General features: G+C 41.2%; 1 pseudogene; it reads left to right on the top strand.

The window, feature by feature from the left end:
- LOC102875039 overlaps positions 1-4,949 on the top strand; it is a 52,213-nt pseudogene extending 47,264 nt beyond the window's left edge.
- The last annotated feature ends 1,755 nt before the right edge of the window (positions 4,950-6,704 follow it).

Here is a 6,704-nt window from a genome sequence, read left to right as displayed (position 1 = left end):
AACAGAGGGTGAAAATTATAGAACAATATCATTGATATCACATACAAGCAAGATTTTTCTGAGGATTATCAAAAGACAACTGGAACAGTACATCAACAGAGAACTGCCAGAGTGCAGGCTGGGTTTAGAAGGGGTCGTGGCACTAAAGATATTGTAGCTAATGTTAGATGGATCTTGGCTGAAAGCAGGGAGTACCAGAGGAATTATCTGTGTTTCATTGAGTATGCAAAGGCATTTGACTGTGTGGATCACAACAAACTGTGGTTGACTCTGAGAAGAATGGACACCTGATCACCCTAGTGTGAAACCTATACTTGGACCAGGAGGCAGTCATCAGAACACAGCATGGAAACACTGCATGGTTCAAAATTGGGAAGGGTATAAACCAAGGATGTGTCCTATCTCCATATGTTTTCAAACTGTCTGCAGAACAAATTATCCAGGAGGCTGAGCTGTATGAGGAGAAGTATGGCATCAGGATTGGAGGAAGATTCATCAACCGTCTGCATTATACAAATGGCACAACCTTGCTTCCTGAAACTGAGGAGGATCTGAAGCACTGCTACTGAGGGTCAAGGACTGCACCCTTCAATATGGATAAATATCAAGAAAACAAAGATTTTTACCACTGGGCCAATTGGTAGCATCAGGATGGATGGTGAAGAGATTGAGATTGTTAACAGCTTTAGTTTGCTTGGCTCCACAGTCAACGCTCTTGGCACCAGCAGCAAGGAAATTAAAAGATGAATTGCAATGTGAAAGTCTGCTGTTAGGAACCTCTCCAAAGTACTGAAGAGCAATGGTGTCACTCTGGAGACTAAGGTGCACCTGATACTGAAAATACGATGGACTACTAAGAAAATGAAAAGGTTCATCCTAGAGAGGGTTAAACCAGGCTGCTCCTTGGAGGCAAGGATTCTGAAGCTTCATTTGACATACTTTGGACATATTGCAAGAAGGGACCAGTCCATGGAGAAGGACATCATGGTTCGGAGGTTGGAGGGACAGTGCAGAAGAGGAAGATCCTCTATGAGGTGGATTGAGTCAGTGACTGGGGTAATCAGGGTAGGAGTGTTGGAGGCAGTGAGATTGACACAGGATAGAGCAGGGTTTAGGGCTGTTGTACATAGGGTTGCTATGAGTCACAGGTGACTCAATGGCACATAACAACAAAACCAACAATAACATGATTTGGTTCTAGGAAATAAAAAACAAATTTTAAAAAGTTCCTTAAAACAGATAATGAAAATACAACATGCTAGAACCTCTGGAATATAGCTAAGGCAGTCCTCAGGAGCCATTTCATAACAATATGCAAATATATAAAGAAAGAAAAAAGAAGCAAAATTAATGACATAACTACACATTTCCAAAACCAAACACCTCCTCTTCCATAGAAAAACAACAATAATCTAACCACACAGCTTCTAGAAGAAAAAAACATATAAAGACAAGAGCTGAAATCATTGAGACAGAAAATAGAAAAAAACAACTGAAACCATCAACAAGACCATAAATTGGTTCTTCAAAAGAGTCAATAAAATTGACAAGCCATTGGCAAACCTAACACAATAAAAGAAAGAGAAGATACAAATAACTCAAATAAGAAATGATAGAAGTGACATCAGATGATATGGGAAGCCAAAATTTATATTAAATATTAGTAATAAACAGACTACTACTTCAGGTTATGAGGGAGGTTGATATCAGCTGGAATTAATCCTGAAGCACTAAGGCAATCCTTAAGCATTTACAGGGTTTTTGCATTGTCCCTCCCTCCTGAGTCAAGCAGAAGGTTGTCAATAGAGAAAGCTTAGCTTCACCTGTAGTGGATTCTCTTTGTGATTTACTTCCTGGCAATTTTCAATAAAGACAGGAAAGCTGGAATCGGAAGGCAGGTCCCTGCAGTTGTTTGAGAACTGTTGGCCTCCTACATTCTTGGTGTTCAGTCTCATTATTAATACTTAGAAAAATACTTTGCCTTTGGTCTGCAACAAAATGAAATCAAATCGATAATATTGGAAAATTATAAAAAGCTATACGCCAATAAATTTGGAAAGAAATGGCATCCAAATTGGTAAATAGGTGGTCCAGGATATGTGATAGAATAGTGTACACAGAAAACCTCAAGGACTCACTGAAAAACTTCTTAGACCTAATAGACCAATTCAGTAGAGAAACAGTATATAAGATCAATAGAAAAAATTCAGTGGGATTCCTCTACAGTAACAAAGGAGACACAGATAAGGAAACAAAGAAAAAAACACCATTTGCAATAGCAAACCGCAAACTGAGAAATTCAGGAATAAATCTAACTAGAGAAATGAAAGACCTTTACAAAAAAGTTACAAAACATTTATGCAAAAAACATTAAGAGATCTAAACGGCAAATGTTTCCTATTTCTGAATAGGAAGACTCAATATAGTGAAAATGTCAATTCCACCAAAAGCAATCTACAAAAACAACCTGCAAAAAGCTGAAATAGGATCCACATTTTACACCATGTTGTTACTGTTGTGCTGTTGAGTTACCTGAGACTTACAGCAACCTTATGCACAACAGCTCTCAACCTGCCTTATCCTGAGCCAATCTCATCGTCTCTGACAGACCCAATTCCATCCTGGGTCTTCCTCTCCTACACTATCCCTTCAACTTTCTAAACACGATATTCTTCTCCAAGGACTGGTGCCCCCTTGCCATGTGCTCACGGTATGTGAAATGGAGCTCCAAAATTCTTGCCTCCAGGAAGCAGCTTGGTTTAATCCTCTCCAGGACTGACCTGTTTGTTCTTCTGGCAGTCCACTCCAGCACCGCAGCTCAAAGACATTGATCCTTCTTCTATCATCCTTAGTCATTGTCCCATTCTCTGACTCATAGCAAGTAATTGTGAAGACCCTAAACTGTATCACGTGCATCTTAGTCTCCAGACTGACATTGTTGCTCTTCAATTGTCTAGAGAGTCCCTAACAGCATACTTCCACAAAGCTATTTGTGATTTGATTTCATGACTGCTGATGCCAAGAACTTGATTGTGGAACCAAGCAAGCTGAAGTTGTTAGCAATCTCAAGCTCTTCTCTGTCTATCATGAAGCTGCCAATTGGCCCAGTGGTAAGAATCTTTGTTTTCTTAATGTTGAGCTTCAATCCATATAGAACAATACAGGCCTTGACCTTTTGCAGCACATGCTTCAGGTCCTCTTCAGTTTTAGCAAGCAAGGTTGTGTCATCTGCATAATGTAGTTTGTTGGTAAGTCTTTCTCAAATCCTGATGCCACATCATTCTCATAAAGTCCAGCCTCCCAAATGATCTGTTCTGCATATAGATGGAAAAGGTGTGCATCCCGCCCCCAGTTTCATGCTCTGCCTGAGCTTTCCCTCTGTGCTTATCCCTCACAGTTTCAACAAGCGACCACCATGCTCTCAGTTTGCGCCCTTCATGCTCTACCATTGATCACCAGCTGTTTGGTCCAGCTCTCTCCGTTGAAGTGGCTCAGCCTGGAGAACACAACCCTGACCCTCAACAGCACCTGTGTCCTGGCCAGCAAGGCTGCGAGGAAGATCTTTCAGGAACCAGAGAAGGCTGAAGTACCTGCTCCCAACTCTGAGGATGAGCCACTGCTGGAAGGAAGTTCCCGCCGCTTTGTCACCTTTCCTGTTGAATACCATGCCATTTAGCAAACGTGTAAGGAAGCTGAGGATGCCTTTTTGACTGCTGAAGAGATGCAGCTTTACAAAGACATTCAGCACTGGGAAGCCCTTAATTCTGATGAGAGATACAGTATATCCCATGTTCTGGCCTTCTTTGTTGCAAGTGATGGCATGTTGTTGCTGTAGTTATGTGCCTGCGACTCTATGTACAACAGCCGGTAAACCCTGCTCTATCGCGCCAATCTTACTGTCTCCAACACACCTACCCCTATTACCCCATCACTCAATCAATGTATCTCATCAAGGGTCTTCCTCTCCTGCTCAGTCCCTCTACCCTCCCAAGAATGAGGTCCCTCTCCAAGGACTGGGCCCTCCTTGCAACATGTCCAGAGTATATCAGATGAAGTCTCAAAATCCTTGCCTCCAAGGAGCAGCCTGGCTTCACCCTCTCCAGCACAAACCTGTTTGTTCTTCTAGGAGTCCATGCTATATTCAGTACTCTTCTCCAGCACCACAGCTCAAAGGCATCAATCCTCCTTCTATCATCCCTAGTCATTTTCCAGCACAGCAAGTAAGTGATGGCATAGTGAACGAAAACCTGACAGAACGGTTTAGCCAAGAAGTCTGGATTACAGAAGCTCACTGTTTCTGTGGCTTCCAAATTGCCTTGGAAAACATACATTCTGAAATGTATAGTCTCCTTATTGACACTTACATTAAAGATCCTAAGGAATGGGAATTTCTCTTCAATGCCATTGAAATGATGCCCTGTGTAAAGAAGAAGCTGCTGATGGAAAACGTGTTGTAGCCTTGGCAGCAGTGGAAGGAATCTTCTGTTCTGCTTCTTTGTGCCAATATTCTGGCTCAAGAAATGAGGACTAAGGCCTGGCCCCACATTTTCCAATGAACTTATGAGTAGAGTTGAGGGTGTACACTGTGACTTTGCTTGCCTAGTGTTCAAACACCTGGTACATAAACCCTCAGAAAAGCAAGAAAAAGAAATAATTGTTAATGCTATTCAGATAGAACAGGAGTTCCTTACTGAGGCCTTCCTTGCCTGTGAAGCTTTTTGGGATGAATTGCACCTCAGTGGTGCATTACCTTGAATTTGTGGCAGACAGACTAATGCCGGTACTGGAGCTTAACAAGGTGTTTAGAGTATAAAATCCATTTTATTTTCATGAAGAATATTTCACGGAAAGGAAGACTGATTTCTCTGAGAAGAACGTAGGCAAGTATCAGAGGATGGGAGTAAGGTCAAGTCTAACAGAATTCTTTCATCTTGGATGCAGACTTCTAAACAAACAGAAGATGTGCTCTCATTTGGCTGTTTTTGTGTGTTGGGTTTTGCCCCGCTCCCTTCTCACCTAAAAGAGCTCTGGTGGCCTAGTGGCAAGAAGCTGTGCTGCAATCCCAAAGGCATGCAGTTCAAGGCCACCACCTGCTCTGTGGGAGAAGGAAGGGCAATCTCCTCTCCATGATGCCTCTGAAAACCCACTGGAGGGTTAGCTATGGGTCACACCCAATTCTATGGTACACAACGACAATAACATCTTAAGGAGAGGGAGGGGAATCAGCTGCTTTAAATGTTTCAACCAGTTACTGACTTGATAAGATACTATCAAGGCAGGTGTGACTCAGTGATGAGGAACTATATAGCTACCTCAAAATCAATCCCGTTTATTTAAAATGCTAGTAGTGTTGGCCAGAATGAAAGGATTTTAAGACAGGCTGTTTGGCTTTTTACGAAAGGTCTTGTCACTGTTTGTTAAGCAGCCCAGCTATAGAGGACCTTTTCCTGTAACTGCCGGTAGAAAACTTTGTTTCAGAATGAGGAGACCCTCAAACTAATTTATTCCAGTGGGATTAAACATCCAGTCATTGGGCAGATATCGAATTTTACTTAGAGTTTGTACATAAAACGGGCATATTTGGACTGACTGAGCAATGAGCTGAGCCTCGTGTGGAAAGGGTAACACCAATTAGCAAATTTCCCCAAATTCTGGTTGACATAACTTAGTCTAGATTGTAAATTAAATAACCTATTCAAGGTCTTGTCCCTACTAACTGGTAAAGACAAGACTGAAATGGAGTCTGCTAAGAATTATTCCATTGCTCTTAATACATTTTTTAAATTAGAACATATTTTTTCTTTAAAAAAAGAAAAGGTATACATCCTTGATGCACACCATTCCTGATCCTGAACCATGCATTGTTTCCCTGCTCTGTTTTGACTACTGCTTCCTGGTCTAAGTATAGGTTTCACATGAACACAATTAAGAGTTCTGGGATTCCCATTCTTCTTAAGGTTAGTCATAATGCACAGAAATTAACTCAAGGTGGATCAGAGACCCAGGGTGAAATCAGTTCAAAACCACAAAGATGACCAAAAAAAAAAGGACCAAACTTAGAAGGCCTGTTGTTGTTGTTTGCCATCGAGTTGAGCATGACTCATAGTGCCCTGTGTACACTTTTGTACAAAAGGACTGAAGCCTTTCTATAACTATCATCATTTATCAAAGTTCATAGAGTTTCCAGAGGCATGTTGTTTAGGAAGCGGATGCCACTAGAAGCCCTAGCTCATGGAATAAAAAGGCCGACAAATATAGCCAGGAATGCATAATCAGGAGAGGATAATATCAATTAATGGGACCTTCTAAAGATTAAGTCCTAGTACGCATCAAAAACTTTTTCAACAGGGTGAAAAGTAAACCTACTAACTGGGAAAAAATATTTGGCAATGTTATCTCAGATGAGATCTTATAACAAAAATTTATAGAATCCTACAGGGCCTCCACAAGAAAAAGACTGATAACCCACATGAGCAAAAGACATGGAAAGATTTCTTCACAGAGGAAGACATTTTTATGGTCAATAGACACATGAAGAAATGCTCAAAATCATTGACAATCAGAGAGATGCAAATGGAAACCACAATTAGATACCATCTCACCCCAGAAGCAGTGGTAGTTTAACAATAAAGAGCTGAACAGAAGATTCCAAAAGGCTGCTCAGAATGACAAAGCAAAATACTACAATGAAATGTGCGAGGAGC

This window comes from Elephantulus edwardii, unplaced genomic scaffold, assembly GCF_000299155.1.
Source record: "Elephantulus edwardii isolate Elephantulus edwardi_28Jun2011 unplaced genomic scaffold, EleEdw1.0 scaffold00011, whole genome shotgun sequence".
Classification (NCBI taxonomy): Eukaryota; Metazoa; Chordata; class Mammalia; order Macroscelidea; family Macroscelididae; genus Elephantulus; species Elephantulus edwardii.
The sequence above is the reverse complement of the archived record's forward strand: the minus strand, read 5'-3'. Positions and strand labels throughout refer to the sequence as shown.